A 23455-nucleotide genomic window follows, 5' to 3' on the forward strand; every position below is an offset into this window, starting at 1 on the left:
GCTCGAGATTTGGTCACGACGACAGAAAATGCAAATCGAAGCCTTCCAAGAAGATGACGAAGTGGCGACTTAACATAAAATTACCTTTCCCTGTTCTTCTGAGTTAAAAATGCGAAACAAAAACATTCATCACGTTTGCAATGGTGTTAATTTATGTTTCGAATACGTTCGTAAAGCATTGCGTGAAGGCTTTTTAATACAAAAATAATAGTTGAATGTTGAATCCTTGGCACAATGGATCTTTAAAATAACTCACACGTCACGCTAGAATCGCGCTTGATAATAATCCAACAATCGATCGGAAATGATTCAGACCACGACAATCTTATCTCAGTGTCAGGAAACACCGACACCTTGCCTTCCGCGTTTGCAAGGAAAGTTTTCACAGTGGTTGTTGTCCATAGTTATGATCTTTTCGTGCTTATACATTGTTACAAACGGGATAAACCATTCATAAACAGCGTCCTAACACATTTTCATCTCAACATCTTTTGATAATACATAGGATTTGTTTATGTATTTTCACTTCACTTTCACTCACATGTTTTCTGTTACACTCACCTTTTATAATATATTTGTGGTTGTTTCGCTTGTTTTATTTGATTTTATACGCCCGAGCGATCATGCTTGCGTGGCAAACGCGGGCAGTAGTGATTGGTCAAGTGCTGGCGAGAGAAATAATGAGCGAAAAGTCAGACAGTTCTCAGGTGGTGGCTGGTCGTAAACATTGTTTTTTGTGGAAGATCGATCTACAGAAAGTGTTGGTTCCCTTTGCCATGCGCAGCGAAGTGCTGTCCGCGTGCCACGACCAGGTACATAGCGGGGGACACTTAGGAATGGCTAAAACCTTGAGCAAACTGTCACAGCGTTTTTACAGGCTAAAGTGGAGAGAGGAGACAGAGGCTTATTGTCGTAAATGCGAACACTGTCAGCGACATAACAAACCAACCATTATCACCCGAGCCCCGTTAGTTCCATCACAAGAAATGCGAGAAATGCAACGCGTTGAGATTGATGTGCTTGGTCCACATCCGTTAACCAGGACAGGATATCAGTATAACCTAGTCGCTTGTCATTTACTCACAAAATATGTCAGAGCGTGGCCTATGCGGCATCAAACCGCACACGAAACAGAGCATCCTTTCACAGGTGGCTAACGATACATGGAGTACCTGAAGTGATTCACTCCGACCAAGGAGGGAACTTCGAAAGCAATTTATTTGCACTGGTGAGGCTAATGGGTTGTAAAAAGACCCCAACGACGCCATATAGCCGGCATGTTAGCACGGGGGTATCCCCTCACTTTCTACTTACAGGACACGAACTGCGCCCACCCGCGGATCTCATTTCCCCAGATCACGAAGTGCCAACAACTCCGCTCGTTTATTTGGACGGGCTACGAGCTCGGTTGCGGCTGGCTGAGGAAGTAGCCAGAGAAACCCTGACAGCTCAACGCGTTCAAATACAGGAGCAATACAATAGACGACGACATGGGGACGAAATCAAGGAAGGCGACATCCTTCTGTTGGAGAACCCGGTCGTTCCACCAGGCGAATACCTTTCTCATTTGGGAACGAAATTGCGTTTCTCGGAACGGTTTTGTAACGAAATTTCAGAACAAAGGCAAAAAATGTATTATGACTTTACCCAAAGTTCATAAGACCATACAAAGGCCCTTTCAAAGTTGTTTAACAGCTTGGTGAACTACCTTATTGAAGGAGAGGATGGGAAACAGAAGGGAGTACATTTCAACCGCTTGAAAAAGGCAAACTTGCCCTTTCATGAAACAGAACGCTAAAACACGCAGTGGGAGAGCTCGGGCTGCACGACACTGACAATCTTGTTGTATACACAACGCAAAGCGAAACACGCACGGACGCCGATATAAATAATGCTGCGGCGACGATGAACGACAGCCGGTCACAGCGAAATCGGAGACAAACTGAATTTTATCAAGCGTCCTAACGGAGTAGGAAAATTTTTAACGTGGGGGGTGTAAACGTTTTGTTTTTCACGCTTTATTTCTTTATGTATTTTTACTTCACTTTCACTTTCACTCACATATTTTTCTTTGTTTTCTGTCACACTCACCTTTTCTAATGTATTTGTAATTATTTCGATTTTACTCGTTTTGATACGCCCGAGCAGTCACGCTTGCGTGGCAAACGTGGGCAGTAATGATTGGTGTAAGTGCTAGCGGCTGAAATAGAAAGGAAAAAGCCGTCAGTTATCTGGTGGTGGCATGGTAAAAACACTGTTTTATTGGGAGATCGAATGATGTATTTGTTGATGAACGCTAGTGGTAGTGAAATGTCGTTTTTGTGCAAGTTTTAGAACAAACGTTGTTTTATTCTCACTTTTACTAGTTTTATTCTTTAATACTTATTAGCGTTTTTCTTTTTGTTAGAAAAGTAGCAACCTTGGTCGTGTGATTACAGGTCTCTACGATAGGCCGTCAGTGCAGAGTAGCCTGGGCGTTAACCAAGTTAGGGAACACGCTAATTTCGGTTACACAATGGTGGAATAAGTTGCGAAAACAACGCGAAGTCTGAATTATTTGTTCAGGTAACTTTATTGTCTGATTTTATTTACCTACTTTATCCAAATCCCTATGGAATAGGGAGGGGGCACAGTGGATTGGCGTGGGTAGAAATTTATTATAAATTTTTCTCTTGCTATTGATAAATATACATTAACCCTCATGCAATATAATGGCATTAATGTACGGAACATGTGGTCGAATGCCAACGACGTCACCTATGGTAACATCATCAATACATATGTGGGTATGTTTTCACCCACAAACGCCAGAAGGAAACGGGAAGCAACATCCCTCTGTTCCGTCACAAAAAAGAGAATGTCGTCACCAACAGAATCACGGTTGAAATGACAATCGTCAACTTTGCTTGGATTGAGAAACTGCAGGCATGCCATAATAGTTTGAAGTGCGACGCATCAACACACACCAGTCTTCTTCGAAACAAGGAAGAAACCTGAGCAGCAAACTTGCACGTCACGTCTACTGGATATATGAGGACGCGGAAGTCCAGTAAAGTTTGCTGCCAGATCCACCTCAGTACTTGTAGCGGCTGTAAAGACATTTTTAAACAAAAATTACTTTCGGTCTGATAGGAAATGCGAGAGATAATAATCGCAAAAGTGCAGCCATAGAAAGGCGATTTAGCCGGTGAGCTTTACCGACGAGAATAACGTGCAAACTGTTTGACAGACGAATTTAGTCTGCTGTAAGAATTTGTTTACTGGCGTTGTTGTGCCTTATCATGTCCAACGACATGACAAATAATCCAGCGTTCATTCAGTCATTGCATTCCTCTCAAGGAGTACACAACAGTGTTTGAATGTTTCTACAATAAGTCTCCATTATAACATTAAAGATTTCGTATTTTACAGAAAAACGGTTAAAAACTTAGCACATTTTTTCAATTTGAGAAAACTGATCGATTGTTTGAAAATGAATACCTCCAATGTAAGTCACCACCAGATTTTCTTCCACAATTTATCGTTTGAATGGAGTATCGCGTATTCTGTTATCCTGATACTTCTGGGTGTGTTTGGAATTATGTTCAACACACTTACCCTGACTGTCATTGCTCGATCTAAAACACTTAGGTAAGTCGGATACAATCTATTGCCAATTTAACAAAATATTATTTATGACACCACGTTTCAAACATCAGCCCTGAAATCAAATTAATTTCCACAGTGGGCCATTTAATATTTTTTTGATGAATTTGTGTGTATCGGATATAATATCTGGAATAATCAGTTTGTATGTCGACGGTAAACACTTCATGTTGACAATCAAATATGGTCGGTCGCAGTATAAGGTAGGTTATAAAACATCTGCGCAATTGCGTATTTCGTTGCAAACTAAAGTTGTATGCATTTCCATAGGGAAGACATATTCTAACTGGGTTTCCAATGATGATCACGAGCATATTTGTATGTCTGTTCGCCATATGTCGTTATATTGCCTGCCAATGGCCATTCAGGAAAATCTCAGCTAAACATGTCAAGGCGAGTAACTTCCTTTTGCTGAAGTGGCACTGTGCTAGCTTTTACACTAGCAGGCACACTAAATTCCACTTTGTGGTACCGTTCCGGTCAACGTCGATCTATTGGGTACCCTATACTGAGTACCAAACAACAGAGACGAACCACTGTGGAGCGCACTATGGCCAAACGGATAATATAAATAAAACTTATTCGCACGTAAATCAAACATACAAAAAAATATCTTAAATATTTCAAGATAACACAGTTTTTTTATCTTCAGTGGATTTGTGGATTTGTATGGACGATGACGACATTGGTTGGAATCATGATACTTGTTCTTAACTATTTTCAGATACCAACGTAGGCAGTATTTTGATTTATCGAGCATAATCTTTGAAACAAAGTTTATTTTATTGTTATTGTTTATCTAGCAATGATAAGGAAAAACATTCTAATTTACATTAACCTAACATCTGTAGTTTTTTATTCATTTTTCTGTTGTTTCAATAGTACGTCGATACCCTATGTAAAACACAAAAAACAGTGACCCTCTATTTAAATTGCCCTTTTGTAAAATGGCCTAGTTTCTTAATACTGCCAACATTGCAAATAAATCATTGATGGTGATCTAATTGATAGGTTCCCAACTTTTTTCTTAAATTTACCCCCAGGCAGACTTTAAAGACAAAATTTCCCCTCATGCTTTCATACTAAGTTTGCAAAATAGTTGTGAAAGCAAAGAGAGGTTATGAAATACATACCTAAACGAAATTGTATCAAACTTAAAAACATCACAGCGAAACAAAAAAACGAAGTAAACACGGCGTGCAGTGAAAAGTATGCAAACATCTTGCTGACAATATTTACCCCAAGTTAATTCAAATTTTGCCCGGTTGGGAACAGTTGATCTAAAAGTGATGAGCGCACTTTTTATTTTTGCAGTAGCAACATCGTCAGAAATACTGGCGTATACATGCTCATAACATTAATGATCATCATCACAATTTCTACATGTGCTCTCATCATTTGCATTTATTACAACAGGAAAAAAGTTTTACCACATTTATCGAGTAAGTAAATATTTCTATCAAATCATTAGCAATGTTACAAAGCAATATGAGGTAATAGAAGGCAATGTGCAAAACGAAAAATCAACAAAAATAACTTATTCCTAACTCGTTTATCATACTGTCAGTTTAACAGCCTGTCATGAGCTTTTGTTACTTTAATAGTTGCCAATCGTCAGAAAATGAATATGCCAACGCAGATCTTTATATTAAACAATTTGGTAATAGCGATGCATGTTTCGTCGGTGTTTTTTGCAGCTGAAGTTAAGAACCGTCAAGAGGCGCAACACAAACGTTCAACTTGTGCTTATTGTGATGTCATACTACTTGGGATATATTCCTTTTTGCAGTAAGTAATAAACTTTATATAAAAGAGGTTTGTGTGCAAGTAAACGTTTGTTATCAATAACATGCTAGAATTAAAGTTGTTTTGTTGCTGTAGTTCCTAGGCATTTTTCTAAATCTCATTCGACACTAAAATTACTGCTTGCTGTAATGCAATTCTGTATATCAACAGTTGGACTTCAAGATTTAAATCATGTCGGCATCAACGGATATGAAGGCAATATCATACTTTGGTCAGCGGCATATTTTTGCTTGCGATTGAGCGAATGTCTTAACCCCATATTTTACAACATTGCGTCGGGGCAAGTATTTATTAATCTTATCTTTGTTTTGTTAACATATCCACCCGGTAAATATTCCAAACATGTCTGATATGCTCGACTGCAAGAAATGGTAATTGTGAAACTGATTTAGTGAAATGATGAAAATGCTAGCTATTTGTTCACAAGACATTACACAAGCCCTATTTCGTGCCAACAGAATGCATTGCAGGATAAAATCTTGTAAGACAGCAATGCTATGAGATGATGCTATAAATAGTTGTTTAAATGACAACCGACCATTATTCCGCTGTCAACACCAGTCATGAGTATGCGGTGATGTGCATGTAATATACCTATTTTTGGACCTTTTCGCCAACATAAAACACATGAGGGAACACCGTGATATCACGCAACCACAGTCAATAAAATGTATTTGAATATTCAATTGTGGCAATAAGAAATAATAATTTGCATTCAATCTGTAGAAAAATGCGCCATGAGACCAAACTCTTTCTAATCGTTGTTTGGAAACGCATATCCTGCTGCAGTTCCGAAGACAATTAGCTTTTGGGAGAAATCATTCCACTTCAAGATGACAAGCATACAATTTAAGAAAACAGCAACACAATACACTAAAGAACTTCATTACTTCATTCACTTGTTAATGGACTGGTATTTTTCGAGAAAAAAAAACATTGTCATTATGTGTCCTGTTGCTGACGTGTTATTTAAATTACTTGTGGACAACCCTACATGATCTGGGGTATCCAAACTTGTTTTTATGCCGCGGGCCGCGCTGGTATGAGTCATTACATCAAAACATTTGGTTTTATAGCGGATCCGAGTGATTGACTTGAATATTGATTGTTGCTTGCGCATTTTGCCACTTTTTCCAGTTGCGCGCCTGATGTTTCTTGTCATTATAGTCTATATACTGCTGCTATATATGATTTGCTGCAAATGTTACGCTTCTTAAAAAAACGCTTTCCAAGGTCCTCAGGACGCTGCATTAACGGCTAACCACAAGCCTGTTCCAGCACAACGGTTAAACAATTCAATTCAATCTTGTTCGAAGACACCATTGCTATGGGATGATGCAAATATTGTAGTGTAAATGACCATTATCCCGCTTTTTAACACTATTCATGAGTATGCAGTGATTATGACAATATGTATATATATATGCACATATGTTTTTTTACGTTTTTGCCAACATGAAATACATCAGGCAACACCTTGATATGACGACACTATGATCAATAAAATGTATTGGAATTATATAAATTGCGACAAAAAGAAGTAATATTTTGCATTCAATCTGTAGAAAAATGCGCAACGAGACCAAACTGTTTCTGATTGGTGTTTTGAAACACATGACAGGACTGATGAGATCGTGCTGGAGTTCAGAAGATAATTAGCTGTTGGGGGAAATCACTTCAGTTTTGTAAATGACTTAAAATGTTTGCTTGTTGTAAGCGGATTTTTGCACTTTTCCGAGTTACACGCCTGTTTGTTGTCGTTATATTTTATATGCTGCTGTATAAGATTTGCTGCAATAAAGCAATGCGCAAGTTAACTGATTATTATTGGAAACAAAACTCCTATTGTTATGAAGAGTCTGCCAGGTCATCTTAAAACTTTTTGTGGTTAGTCGTATATTTGCATCCAATTACGGAACGGCCTCATTCACATTCACATTCAAAATATTACTTCGGGTCGCAGATTTTACTTGTCCTAACCTTGTGGTACTAACATGGTTGCCTTTGGTCATGTCTGCAGGAGATCATAGGTTATCAGTTATTTGCCCGATTGATTCTTTCAAATTGTCACTCTGTGGGATTCACTGGTAAACAAGTTTAATACGAATATACAGCGATAACATAGAATTGAGTGTGCAATAAACTGATTGGGAATCCTGAATATGCACTTTAAGTCGCCACTTCGTCATCTTCCTGGAAAGCCGCGATATGAGATATGGGGCAATGTATTGTGAGAAAAAGGTATTGGCTACATGTCGGCCCCTCTAACTACGGATTCAGCTCGAGATTCAGTCACGACGAAAGAAAAAGCAAATCAAGGCTTTCCAAGAAGATGACGAAGTGGCGACTTAAAGTGCATATGCCACGGCCATGACAACTTTGCGTAAAACTAAAGGTACATCTAAAACAAACATATATCCAAAGTTTTACGGTTCCACGTCAACTAAAAAATGTTAAAAACTGCACTAAAAGTAACGGCCACCAAAAATCGTAAACATTTTGCGCTGAGGAGAAAAGCACATCACACAAGGCGCTCGCGTCGAAAAAATGCATTGTTTAGGTAGGAGAAGGCGCCCTTTTTTGCAAATATGTAATAGTTTCAAACATAGGAGAATCCACATATTACGTTACATCAAAGGTCAAGGTTTTACATTACACAAAAATATGTTACTGTGACGTCACAAACCAAAGGCTTTTGTCCTTGATCACTGGAAAAGCTAGGGTATAGCAGCAACGACACTACTCTGTACTTCGGTAACACGAGGATGGTGCGTTTCTTTGCTCAGTGACGTTACATGACGTTATTTTGGGTGTGATGTCGTAACTTTAACCTCACCTTTCTGTTGATTTTAATTTGATGATTCCAACATTTCTAAAACTAAATTGCGAAAAATACATTAGTGGTTGATTGTGGCGAATTAAATAAATCATTTATGACGCGAAGTCGTAGGCAACGCCACTGTCGGACAAAAAGTGGTACTATGACAGAATAGCAGTGTTGTGTTGCATAATCAGCTAATTTGGTCGGTTTTTCTCGGCGGTCTTTGCCAGCCTCAAAATTCAATTAACCTACTTCTATCTTTTGCTGTGAGTGGACAAAACGGCAATGCTAAATTGACGGTTTGTCTTTGTCGTGTTTTGAAAAGTTGATGTATCACGTTAGCGATGATAAATGCTTTTCTAAACCAGTTTTACAATGTTTTCCAATTCTACGGAAAAGGCTTGCTGCCAGCACTCGCACGACCAAAGCGCCTCCTTTTACGTCACGCAACAATAATCTCGCTTTCGCTCGATTTCGTTCGCAGCGGCAAAAGTGCGAATTTGATCAGCTGTATCTCAGAAACCAGTCGTCGTATCAAGCTACTTTTTTCGCAAAAAATGTTCTAAAGTTATGAACATCTCTTAGTTTGATTATTAGCATGTTTTATTTTTACGTGTCATATGCACTTTAACATCAAATTACCTTTCCCTGTTCTTCTGAGTTAAAATGAGACGTTTCACAAAACATTTATCACGTTTGCAACGGTGTTAATTTATGTTTCAATACGTTTGTAAAGCATTGCGTGAAGGCTTTTAATACAAAAATAAAGGTTGAATGTTGAATCCTCGCCACAATGGGCCTTTAAAATAACTCACACGTCACGTTAGAATCGCGCTTTATAATAATCCAACAATCAATCGGAAATGATTCAGATTACGACAAACTTATTTCAGTGTCTTGTCAGGAAACACCGACACCTTGCCTTCCGCGTTTGCAAGGTTTTCGCAGTAGTTATTGTCCATATTTGAGTGGTCGACAACTTTGTCTCCTGTAAAACAAGTCGACCATAGTTATGATTTTTTTGTGCTTATACACGGTTGCAAAAGAGTTAAATTATTGATAAATAGCTAACGTATTTCCATCTCAACTTCTTATGATAATTCATAATAATAATTTACAATATTTGTTTATTCTATGAAAATTTGCTTCACAGCCCCTGTTGTTTTTTATGTTGCCACCCCAACAATCAACGGCTATCAATCAATTTCTATTAACACTCCAACTCGAGGATAATGCTCGTGCCTTCAAACCACATATCCAGCTGTTTTCGCGGAATAAATATGTACTCCTTTGCGCTAGCCAATCACGTTGTCGACTGCGGAGGGCGCGATTATAAATAGAGAATTATAAAAATATCTCGAAGCGACAGGCGGGAATTTTACTTGCTGACTCCCGCCGGCGAGAAGAAAACAGCGATTCGGGAGGTGATGACGTAATGAGTGTTGTGCAATGGTGGAACAAGTTGCGAAAATAACGCGAATTCTAGTTTATTTGTTCAGGTAATTTTATTGTCTAATGTTTATTTACCTACTTTACCCAAAACCTTATGGACTAGGGATGGGGTCACAGTGGGTTGATATGGGAAGAAATTTATTACAAATTCCAAGTTTTTCTCTAACCATTGATAAATGTACATTAGCCCTCACGCAATATGATGGCATTAATGTACGGAACTTGTTGTCGAATGCCAACGACGTCATCCATGGTAACATCATCAATACATTGATCGTGGGTATTGTTTCCATTTAGGTTAGTACTTTTTTTTGATTATTTTATTGCGGCTCGCCTTTATTGCAACTTTATGCTTTTCATATCGCAACAGATTGGTTTGATTAATTTGATGACTATTTATAACATTCTGAAAGCAAAGTTTGACCTTGAACATGACAGAAAGAAATTAGAATTGTCACCGGTACCAAATGTCAACAAAAAACTTCCAAAAAACTTTACTTTACCATTTTAGATTTCAGATATTTTATACAAATTCAACTTTCACATTGTCTCCCACAAACGTCAGAAGGAAACGGGAAGCAACCTCCTTCTGTTCCGACACAAAAAAGAGAATATCGTCACCAACAGAATCACGGTTGAAATGACAATCGAAAACATTGTTTGGATTGAGAAACTGCAGGTGTACCATCATAGTTTGAAGTGCGACATGAAACGCATCAACACACACCAGTCTTCTTCGAAACAAGGAGGAAATTTGAGCACAAACGCCCTATCAAAACAACTTACACGTCACGTCTACTGGATATATGCAGACGCGGAAAGTCTCTAAACGTGCAGTCATAGAAAGGCGATTTAGCCGGTGAGCTTTACTGACGAGAACATAGTTGCAAACTATTTGACAGACGAATTTAGTCTGCTGTAATAATTTGTTTATTGACGCTGTTGTGCCTTATGATGTCCAACGACATGACCAATAATCCAGCATTCATTCAGTCATTGCATTATTCTGAAGGTGTACACAGCATTCTGAAGGTGTACACGGTTTAAAACTTTGCATTTTTACAATTTGTGAAACTGAAATCGATTGTTTGAAAATGAATCCCAACAATGTAAGTGTCAACGACTTTTACAACTACAAATTACCGTTTGAATGGGGTATCGCGTATTCTGTTATCCTGATACTTTTGGGTGTGTTTGCAATTGTGTTCAACGGACTTACCCTGACTGTCATTGCTCGATCTAAAACACTTAGGTAAGTCAAATACAATCTAAAATATTATTTTCTAAAAACGCCGAATATAACATTTCGAACAACGCATTTAGCACTTGCCATATGAAATTGAACGTTTGAAATATAGTTTTGTAATCCCATTTGTTCCATTATCCCATCCTTAAAAAAATGCATCCAATGTATAAGAAAAAAAAATTATGATTACAATGTTTCAAACATCAGCTCTAAAATCACATTCATTTCCACAGAGGGCCATTTAATATTATTTTGATGAACTTGTGCGTGTCGGATATAACATCTGGAATAATCAGTTTATATGTCGGCGGTGTACAATTCATATATGTTCGGTCGCACTATCCGGTAGGTTTTGGATATAGGGTATGCCAAAAATAATGAAATATTTACCACTATACGAACATCACTCAAAAATGCGATTTGTCACAAATATTTGTCGTCTAACATGATGTAGAGATTATTGCACGAAAAATCAAAGAAAATTTCCTCACGCTGAGTGAAATGTAAAATTGTGATAAATCTTATACCCACTCTTTCAAAAACTGTATTTAACGAATTTATTGGAAAATATGTGCGTATCTACAAGTATATGATTGCAAGCTAGACTTGTGTTGAATAAGTTAACAACCATGGGAGTCCAATTTTGAAAACATTTTTATGTTATATTGCAAATACGTGCATTTCAATATAGGGAAGATCTATTTTTACTGGGTTTCCAATGATGTTGACGAGCATATTTGTATGTCTGTTTGCCATATGTCGTTATATTGCCTGCCAATGGCCATTCAGGAAAATCTCAGCTAAACATGTCAAGGCAAGTGACTTCTACATAAAACAATTTGAAATGGAATATTGCGAAATAATACTTGTTTGTATTTTCTCTGTCGTAAAATTATCTTAAATGTTTCAAAATAACATTGTTTTAAAAAAAATATTTTTTTTTATCTTTAGTGGATATGTAGATTTGCATGGACGATGATGACATTGGTTGAAATCATGACATTTGTTCTTTTCTACTTTAGGATACCGATGTAGGTTTTGAATATTTGATTTATCGACCATCAGCCAAAATTCTAATTCACATTAACCTAACATCTGAAGTTACCCCTTGCAAAATACCCAATCCTGATTTATTTGCGGTTGAGGCATGCGAGTTCATGAAAAACAGTAACCCAATATTTAAATTGCCGTTTTGTAAAATATTCCAATTTCTCAATCCTGCAAACATTGCGAATAAATAATGTAGAGATTTCCAACCATTTTTCTCAAATTTACCCCCTGGCAGACTTTGACGACAAAATTTACCCCATACTGATTTTGCAAAATAGTTGCAAAAGTAAAGAGAGGTTTTGAAATACATACTCGAACGAAATCGTATCAAACTTAAAAACACTGCAGCGAAAAAAAGAAATAATCCAATAACTAATGGTTTTGCCATAACATGACCGGTCAAAGTAAAAATATTGCAAATTTCTTGCTCATAAAATTTACTCCTAAGGTATGTCAAATTTGTCCCAGGTTGTGAAAGGTTAACCTTTTTGAAATACAAACTTTTGTTGAAAAGGGCACACTTTTAATTTTTACAGTGCCAAGATTATGAGAAGTACTGCCACATACATGCTCATAACATTAATGATCACCATCACAATTTCTACATGGGCTCTCGTCATTTGCATTTATTACAATAGGAAGAAAGTTTTGCCACTTTTATCGAGTAAGTAAATATTTCTATCAAATCATTTGTAATGTAACAAAGCAATTAAGACAATAAGCGGCGCAAAATACCTGGAGTTGATTACTTGAAATAGAAAAGCCAAAGCAAATATGCTATTAAACATGTTGACTAGAGAAGACGTTTTTCTGAAAACTACGACCCCAAGCAACACGCCAGAATCACATCACGTGACAAGAGCATCAACAACACAGCAGCGACGTCATCAGTTGAGATGTGTCAAGCTGCCGTAAAGACCTACTTGTTGAACAGGTTGAGAGGTTTGGAGCTGTCATCTATGTTCAATGATGGTTTGTGGTGCTGGATGTACATTGTTTCGAGAATTAGCAAAAAAATTTAGCAAGTTGAAGGATGTTGCTCCTTCATGCGAACCCACAGGAGCACGTAAGTTGGTAGATGACATTGCAGGGGTGGAACTTACGTGCTCCTGTTGGGCTACTTACATTGGTGAAACCACGCGTGAGCTGACGGTTCGCATGAAGGAGTATCATACTTTGACTAATGCTAAAAGTGAGTTCAGCACCCATTCGTGGAAAAAATCAGATCATTCTGTTGATTTTAATTCACCCTAAGTTCTACATAGTTGCAACATCAAATCCTAATTCTCGAAACAATGTACATCCAGCACCACAAACCATCATTGAACATACATGACAGCTCCAAACCTCTCAAACTGTTCAACATTTAGGTCTGTACTGCAACTTGGCATATCTTAACTGATGACGTTGCTGCTGTGTTTTTGATGCTGTTGTCACGTGATGAGACTCTGGCGTATTGCTTGGTGTTGTTGTTTATTTCATCTGCCCGTTCAGTTCCATGTCAACCTCGGCGCTCTGCTGCATGTAGCTCATTCAATTATAGTACTAGCGATGAACGCAGATAGTGTTCAAAACGTCTACTCTAGTCAACATGATTAATTGCATACTAGCTTAGGCTTTTCTATTTCAAATAATAGAAGACTATGTGCAAAAAAAGTTGAAATTAAATAACTAATCACTAACTTGTTTGTCGTACTGTCAGGTAAATAGCCTGTCAAAAGCTTTTATTACTTGATGGTTACTAATCGTCGCAAAATGAATATGACAACGCAGATCTATGCATTAAAAAATAGTAACAACTTGTCATGTCCTGTCGTTATGTTTTTTGCAGCTGAAGTTAAAAACCGTAAAGAAGCGCAATACAAACGTATCTCTCTTCAACTTGTGCTCATTGTGATGTCATACTACTTGGGATATATTCCTGTTTGCAGTAAGTAATAAACTTTATTTACAAGAAAATTTAAACGTTTGTTATGAACAACATGCCAAAATTAACATTGCTTGTAAGTTTCTAGGCAATTTTCTAAATTTCATTCGACTGTTGCACTAATATTAACGGTTTTTGTTGCAATGCAATACTTTACATCAACAGTTGGACTTCAAGACACAAATCGTGTCGGCATCAACGGATATAAATGGAATGTGATACTTTCGTCATCATCGTATTTTTGCTTGCGAGTGAGCGAATGTCTTAACCCCATATTTTACAACATTGCGTCGGGGCAAGTATTTCTTAATCTTATCTTTGTTCTGTTAACATAGTCATCCGGTAAATATTCCAAACATGTCTGATATACACGACTGCAAGAAATTGGTAATTGTGAAACTGATGAGGTGAAATGATGAAAATGTTAGCTATTTCTTTACAAGACGTTTGACAAGCCGTATTTCGTGCCAACGGAAGACACCATTGCTATGGGATGATGCAATAAATAGTAGTGTAAATGACCATTATCCCGCCTTTTGACAATATCCATGAGTATGTAGTGATTATGACAATATATATATGCATATATATATATATATGTGTGTATGTTTTTGGACGTTTTTACCAACATGAAATACATCAGGCAACACCTTGATATGACGACACTATAGTCAATGAATTGTACTGGAATTATATCAATTGCGACAAAAAGAAATAATATTTTGCATTCAATCTGTAGAAAAATGCGCAACGAGACCAAACTGTTTCTGATTGGTGTTTGGAAACACATAACAGGACTGATGAGATCGTGCTGGAGTTCAGAAGATAATTAGCTGTTGGGGAAATCACTCCATTTCAGGGTGACAAGCATACAATTTAAGAAACAGCAGCAGCAACACAATACATTTTAAAGTGGCCTGTAAAGAACATTATTATTTCAATCACTTGTTGATGGATAGATTTTTTCAAAAAGCCATTCGTCATTGTGTCCTGTTGTTGATTCACATGTTATACTCATAAACTACTTGTTGACAACCCTATATGGGACACGAGTGTCCAACTTGTTTTAATGAGGGCTCCTTTGTGGAAAGCCCCAGCGTCCTTTTTGAAGTATCAAAGTATAAGATTACTGCGTTTTTTTTTCGTCAGGCTTGAAATGTAAATATTCGTGTTCTCAGTTTATGAGATTTGCGTTGCAAGTTTTGAGGTGAAGAAACATTGGCCGCTGCAACCCAAAAGTTAATCCAAATTTTGCAGAGCCATGTTTCACCAAACTTCATAACACAATGGCGCGACATTTAGAATGCCGTCGCGCCCCACGATTTTTGGCAACCCTGGCATCAAATTTATTTTAAAGAAGGAGCCGAGTAATTGACTTGAATTGTTTGCTTTGTTGCATGCGGATTTTGCCACTTTTCCGAGTTACACGACTGTATCTTGTCGTTATTTATATATACGCCTGTATACGATTTGCTGCAATAAAGCAATGCGCAAATTACCTGCTTATTGGAAACAAAACTCCGATTATTATGAAGAGTCTGCCAGGTCATCTCAAAACTTTTTGTGATTAGTCGCATATTTGCATGTAATTACGGAATTGCCTCGTTCACATTCAAAATATTGCATCGAGTCGCAAATTTTACCTTGTGTTATTAACATGGTTGTCCTTGTGTCATGTCTGTAGGAGATCACTGATTAGGAATTAGGAATTCACTGAGATTTATACGAGATATGGGGCAGTATAGTATACTCGGTGAAAGCTGTCGCGGGAGTCATAAATCGCTTTTAGTGAGCCATCATGATGAGCCATCCTTAGTGATGATGCTACGCCATCCACGTGCTAAGTTAAGGCCTACGCTGCTCACAGAGCAGTCGAGTGCTTGTGCCGGGTCGTTGAGAGGTCAAGTCAGCGCTCCGATTTACGACCTCTCGCTGCGAAGCGAGTGTGAGGACCGGTCGTAAAAATCAGAGTGATCGACGTCCAATTCCACGCTGTGAATTCCAGCTGGGGTCGTGTATTTCAGACCATCACTGTGTACAATATCTAATTACTCCGTGTCAAAACACACCTTTATTTTTAAAATAACTTGTGCTTTTGCTTGATAACAGTGATTTTAAGTCAGAACGCCGATGGTTGTTTGTTTATGATCTGTCGCTGTGTGTGATTGTTAATTTGGCTGACGCAGGTCATAAAAAGAGCGATTCAAACTTGGTATTCCAAACGAATTAATTAGACGTTCAACAGAGTTCACACTGTGTTTTCGAGCTGCACGATCAGTTTATAACATGGAAGTTGAAGCCGACTCTGATCAAAACAAATATCACAAACCAAAAAAGTACAATCACTTTATAAGGATGATATTTATAACTAAGTTAAACCGAGCATTACGTGCTGATACCTTTGGCCGATTGCTAATGTCGAGTGCAGTACGATGGTATGAAAGGAAAAAGTGTTAATTGTTCTCTTCTCTATAATCTGGAGCGGGCATGGATACGGATGTTTGGTTCTTTCGATTTGCCTGGGAGCATTTCATACACCTTTTCATGCAGGCTTCCGATTGGTTTATTTCCATCCGAAGCACCGCACAATGCATTTGGAGCTGGGTAATTGGTACACGGGGGCGGCGTATCGCTGATATAGGTTTGTTCGCATTAATAAGTGTTTGACTGGTAAAAAATGTGCGATAATATTATTTATTTTTAAATAATGGAAAGAGAGTTCCCAGCGAAAAGAGGGTAGTTAAAAAAAAGAAACTCCCAAGCGTATAACAGGGTAGGTGGAAGCGTTGTAATTAGCTTTAGGTGCATGCGTTCTAATTAACATCACAGCAATATGCGAACCAAACTTGATATTACAAATGGACGTTCAAAGAAGAGTGCACAATGCGTATTGTTTAACGATGAAAGTCAGAGCGCACGCTGTGCTAAGCTTGACGCGGCGCTGTGGGAAAATTGCTAGTTGTTCTTTTCTGTCTAATCCGGAGCGGGGGTGGGCACTTGGCGGGTGTTTTTCTTCGACCCGGCTGGGAGCTGTGCTAGGCTTGACCCGGCTGGACTATCATGCAGCTTCGTAAAAGAACCAGTTAAAAAGAGAGTAGAAGAAGAGTTATATGCCGCTTTGCAATAGTACAACGAAAGAACAACCACCAGCGAAAAAACATAGGTGAAAAAATAAGCTCCCAGCAAGCAAGTACATGGTAGCTGCATAGCGTGATGAAGACCAACATGATGACATGCAACTCTAATATTTGAAGTTCAAGTCAACAAATTCAACGAGTTGAAACACGAAACGGTAAGTTGGTTTACTCTTAAACTTGCTACTTCAGTTTTTTTTGTTATTGTAAATCTCATGCTGTAAAAACTAAACGGACTTAAAACATAACTACAATTTAGATATTGTTTATTGTTTTGTAGAGCGACAGGGAAATTGGGCCATTGGTTCGTGTTAACGCACGACGATTTGTCATCTTTCCTATTCAATATCATGACATATGGAGAATGTACAAGAAAAGCAAAGGCTTCCTTTTGAACAGTGGAAAAGGTGTAAAATTCTTTGCCGCTTCCGACGGGATAGTTAATGAGAATCTCGTAAGTTACTCAAATTCTACAAACAACTTTCAACAAGTTTGTATGGTTTACTAAAATGAATTGTTACAATTCGGTCGAACGTTTTGCTCAACAAATAAGTGACAGAAGCCTTCGAAATTGCAATTGAGAATATTCATTTCGAGATGTACTCTCTTTTGATTAATACTTACGCACCAGACAGTCAAGAGAGGTATGTAGTTTACATATTTCACATTATCAACATGAAAATTTTTCAATGAATGTTGCTCTGTTTTGCGAATTCCTAATACGCATTTTGTTATGTTGACATGTTCTGCAACACCACCATAATTTTGTAAGCCTAACGTCAATCGTCAACCTTTTATCTCAAAATTACATTCTGTTTAACCATATTTTTACAGGGAGTACCTGTTCAACGCGATCGAAACTATGCCGTGTGTTCGCAAGAATGCTGAGTGGGCCCTCAAATGGATAAATTAGCAACAGTCAACCTGTGCAGAGCGAGTGATTGCATTCGCTGCAGTGGAAGGCATTTTCTTCGGTGATTCCTTTGTTGCAATATTCTGGCTGAAAAAAACAAGGCCTCATGCCTGGTCTTACCTTTTCCTCTGAACTCATCAGCCGTGATGAGGTTTGTATAAATTGTAAAGGCAACCATGTAAAGGGGATATGTGGTTGTCGAAAATGCCCATACCCGCTCCAGATTATAGAGAAGAGAACAATTAACACTTTTTCCTTTCATACCATCGTACTGCACTCGACATTAGCAATCGGCCAAAGGTATCAGCACGTAATGCTTGGATTAACTTAGTTATAAATATCATCCTTATAAAGTGATTGTACTTTTTTGGTTTGTGATATTTGTTTTGATCAGAGTCGGCTTCAACTTCCATGTTATAAACTGATCGTCCAGCTCGAAAACACAGTGTGAACTCTGTTGAACGTCTAATTAATTCGTTTGGAACACCAAGTTTGAATCGCTCTTTTTATGACCTGCGTCAGCCAAATTAACAATCACACACAGCGACAGATCATAAACAAACAACCATCGGCGTTCTGACTTAAAATCACTGTTATCAAGCAAAAGCACAAGTTATTTTAAAAATAAAGGTGTGTTTTGACACGGAGTAATTAGATATTGTACACAGTGATGGTCTGAAATACACGACCCCAGCTGGAATTCACAGCGTGGAATTGGACGTCGATCACTCTGATTTTTACGACCGGTCCTCACACTCGCTTCGCAGCGAGAGGTCGTAAATCGGAGCGCTGACTTGACCTCTCAACGACCCGGCACAAGCACTCGACTGCTCTGTGAGCAGCGTAGGCCTTAACTTAGCACGTGGATGGCGTAGCATCATCACTAAGGATGGCTCATCATGATGGCTCACTAAAAGCGATTTATGACTCCCGCGACAGCTTTCACCGAGTATACTACTTGGGGCAATGTATTGTGAGAAAAGGGTATTGATTGCGAGTATTTGATTGAGAGAGTACGAAATTTATTCGATGAAATTAATACTATATATAGAGTAATTTTTAGAAGCATTTGTCGTCCACTCTAACTACGTGTTCAGCTCGAGATTTGGTCACGACGACAGAAAATGCAAATCGAAGCCTTCCAAGAAGATGACGAAGTGGCGACTTAACATCAAATTACCTTTCCCTGTTCTTCTGAGTTAAAAATGCGAAACAAAACATTCATCACGTTTGCAATGGTGTTAATTTATGTTTCGAATACGTTCGTAAAGCATTGCGTGAAGGCTTTTTAATACAAAAATAATAGTTGAATGTTGAATCCTTGGCACAATGGATCTTTAAAATAACTCACACGTCACGCTAGAATCGCGCTTGATAATAATCCAACAATCGATCGGAAATGATTCAGACCACGACAATCTTATCTCAGTGTCAGGAAACACCGACACCTTGCCTTCCGCGTTTGCAAGGAAAGTTTTCACAGTGGTTGTTGTCCATAGTTATGATCTTTTCGTGCTTATACATTGTTACAAACGGGATAAACCATTCATAAACAGCGCCCTAACACATTTTCATCTCAACATCTTTTGATAATACATAGGATTTGTTTATGTATTTTCACTTCACTTTCACTCACATGTTTTCTGTTACACTCACCTTTTGTAATATATTTGTGGTTGTTTCGCTTGTTTTATTTGATTTTATACGCCCGAGCGATCATGCTTGCGTGGCAAACGCGGGCAGTAATGATTGGTCAAGTGCTGGCGAGAGAAATAATGAGCGAAAAGTCAGACAGTTCTCAGGTGGTGGCTGGTCGTAAACACTGTTTTTTGTGGAAGATCGATCTACAGAAAGTGTTGGTTCCCTTTGCCATGCGCAGCGAAGTGGTGTCCGCGTGCCACGACCAGGTACATAGCGGGGGACACTTAGGAATGGCTAAAACCTTGAGCAAACTGTCACAGCGTTTTTACTTGCTAAAGTGGAGAGAGGAGACAGAGGCTTATTGTTGTAAATGCGAACACTGTCAGCGACATAACAAACCAACCACTACCACCCGAGCCCCGTTAGTTCCATCACAAGAAATGCGAGAAATGCAACGCGTTGAGATTGATGTGCTTGGTCCACATCCGTTAACCAGGACAGGATATCAGTATAACCTAGTCGCTTGTCATTTACTCACAAAATATGTCAGAGCGTGGCCTATGCGGCATCAAACCGCACACGAAACAGAGCATCCTTTCACAGGTGGCTAACGGTACATGGAGTACCTGAAGTGATTCACTCCGACCAAGGAGGGAACTTCGAAAGCAATTTATTTGCACTGGTGAGGCTAATGGGTTGTAAAAAGACCCCAACGACGCCATATAGCCGGCATGTTAGCACGGGGGTATCCCCTCACTTTCTACTTACAGGACACGAACTGCGCCCACCCGCGGATCTCATTTCCACAGATCACGAAGTGCCAACGACTCCGCTCGTTTATTTGGACGGGCTACGAGCTCGGTTGCGGCTGGCTGAGGAAGTAGCCAGAGAAACCCTGACAGCTCAACGCGTTCAAATACAGGAGCAATACAATAGACGACGACATGGGGACGAAATCAAGGAAGGTGACATCGTTCTGTTGGAGAACCCGGTCGTTCCACCAGGCGAATACCTTTCTCATTTGGGAACGAAATTTCGTGTCTCGGAACGGTTTTGTAACGAAATTTCGGAACAAAGGCAAAAAATGTATTATTACTTTACCCAAAGTTCATAAGACCATACAAAGGCCCTTTCAAAGTTGTTTAACAGCTTGGTGAACTACCTTATTGAAGGAGAGGATGGGAAACAGAAGGGAGTACATTTCAACCGCTTGAAAAAGGCAAACTTGCCCTTTCATGAAACAGAACGCTAAAACACGCAGTGGGAGAGCTCGGGCTGCACGACACTGACAATCTTGTTATATACACGCACCGCACAGGACGTTGGCCAAGGTTTGGACGCCGATATAAATTATGCTGCGGCGACGATGAACGACAGCCGGCCACAGCGAAATCGGAGACAAACTGAATTTTATCAAGCGTCCTAACGGAGTAGGAAAATTTTTAACGTGGCAATATTTACCCCAAGTTAGTTAAAATTTTGCCCGGTTGGGAACAGTTGATCTAAAAGTGATGAGCGCACTTTTTATTTTTGCAGTAGCAACATCGTCAGAAATACTGGCGTATACATGCTCATAGCATTAATGATCATCATCACAATTTCTACATGTGCTCTCATCATTTGCATTTATTACAACAGGAAAAAAGTTTTACCACATTTATCGAGTAAGTAAATATTTCTATCAAATCATTAGCAATGTTACAAAGCAATATGAGGTAATAGAAGGCAATGTGCAAAACGAAAAATCAACAAAAATAACTTATTCCTAACTCGTTTATCATACTGTCAGTTTAACAGCCTGTCATGAGCTTTTGTTACTTTAATAGTTACCAATCGTCAGAAAATGAATATGCCAACGCAGATCTTTATATTAAACAATTTGGTAATAGCGATGCATGTTTCGTCGGTGTTTTTTTGCAGCTGAAGTTAAGAACCGTCAAGAGGCGCAACACAAACGTATCTCTCTTCAACTTGTGCTCATTGTGATGTCATACTACTTGGGATATATTCCTTTTTGCAGTAAGTAATAAACTTTATATAAAAGAGGTTTGTGTGCAAGTAAACGTTTGTTATCAATAACATGCTAGAATTAAAGTTGTTTTGTTGGTGTAGTTCCTAGGCATTTTTCTAAATCTCATTCGACACTAAAATTACTGCTTGCTGTAATGCAATTCTGTATATCAACAGTTGGACTTCAAGATTTAAATCATGTCGGCATCAACGGATATGAAGGCAATATCATACTTTGGTCAGCGGCATATGTGTGCTTGCGAGTGAGCGAGTGTCTTAACCCCATATTTTACAACATTGCGTCGGGGCAAGTATTTATTAATCTTATCTTTGTTTTGTTAACATATCCACCCGGTAAATATTCCAAACATGTCTGATATGCACGACTGCAAGAAATGGTAATTGTGAAACTGATGAGGTGAAATGATGAAAATGCTAGCTATTTGTTCACAAGACTTTTGACAAGCCCTATTTCGTGCCAACAGAATGCACTGCAGGATAAAATCTTGTAAGACAGCAATGCTATGAGATGATGCCATAAATAGTTGTTTAAATGACAACCGACCATTATTCCGCTGTCAACACCAGTCATGAGTATGCGGTGATGTGCATGTAATATACCTATTTTTGGACCTTTTCGCCAACATAAAACACATGAGGGAACACCGTGATATCACGCAACCACAGTCAATAAAATGTATTTGAATATTCAATTGTGGCAATAAGAAATAATAATTTGCATTCAATCTGTAGAAAAATGCGCCACGAGACCAAACTGTTTCTAATCGTTGCTTGGAAACGCATATCCTGCTGCAGTTCCGAAGACAATTAGCTTTTGGGAGAAATCATTCCACTTCAAGATGACAAGCATACAATTTAAGAAAACAAAAACACAATACACTTTAAAAAACTTCATTACTTCATTCACTTGTAAATGGACTGGTATTTTTCGAAAACAAACCATTGTCATTATGTGTCCTGTTGCTGACTTGTTATTTAAATTACTTGTGGACAACCCTACATGATCTGGGGTATCCAAACTTGTTTTTATGCCGCGGGCCGCGCTGGTATGAGTCATTACATCAAAACATTTGGTTTTATAGCGGATCCGAGTAATTGACTAGAAATATTGATTGTTGCTTGCGCATTTTGCCACTTTTCCTATAGTTGCGCGCCTGACGTCTCTTGTCAGTATAGTCTATATACTGCTGCTATATATGATTTGCTGCAAAAATACAATACCGGTACGCAAGTTAATTGATTATAATTGGAAACGAAACTGTGCCTGATTATTATGAAGAGTCTGCCAGGTTAAATTAAAATTTTTTGTGATTAGTCGCATATTTGCATGTAATTACGCGATTGCCTCGTTCACATTCAAAATGTTGCGCCAGGTCATAGATTTTGCATGTCCGATGTTTGTGGTATTAACATGGTTGTCCTTGAGTCAGATTTCATCTCAATGTAAACGAATCTCAAAAACAAAGCCGTGGCTGAAATTGGGTGGCAATTGACCTTTTGAGGCGCAATTCATTCATTTAAACTGTCACTCTGTAGGATTCACTGGCAAACACGTTTATAACGAATAAACACTTTATTTCTGGCTTATTGGACAAAATTACAAAGTAGGCGAATAGCTTGTAGAGTCTTAGTAATGATAACAGTGTCCTGCAGATGTCAAATGGTAGATATGTGACAATATATTGTGAGAAAGGGCACTGGCTGCGTTTATTACATTTGAAAAGTTCAACATTTACATTAAAGTAATTTTTAGAAGCATTTGTCGGCCACTCTAGCAACGGACTCAGCT

At 38.5% G+C, this 23455-nt stretch overlaps 1 pseudogene; it reads left to right on the forward strand.

Annotated features, from left to right (window-relative positions):
- Nucleotides 1-836: 836 nt before the first annotated feature.
- Nucleotides 837-23113, forward strand: LOC145909444 (ribonucleoside-diphosphate reductase subunit M2-like; annotated as a pseudogene).
- Nucleotides 23114-23455: the final 342 nt, after the last annotated feature.

This window comes from Ascidia mentula, chromosome 1 (assembly GCF_947561715.1).
Source record: "Ascidia mentula chromosome 1, kaAscMent1.1, whole genome shotgun sequence".
Classification (NCBI taxonomy): domain Eukaryota; kingdom Metazoa; phylum Chordata; class Ascidiacea; order Phlebobranchia; family Ascidiidae; genus Ascidia; species Ascidia mentula.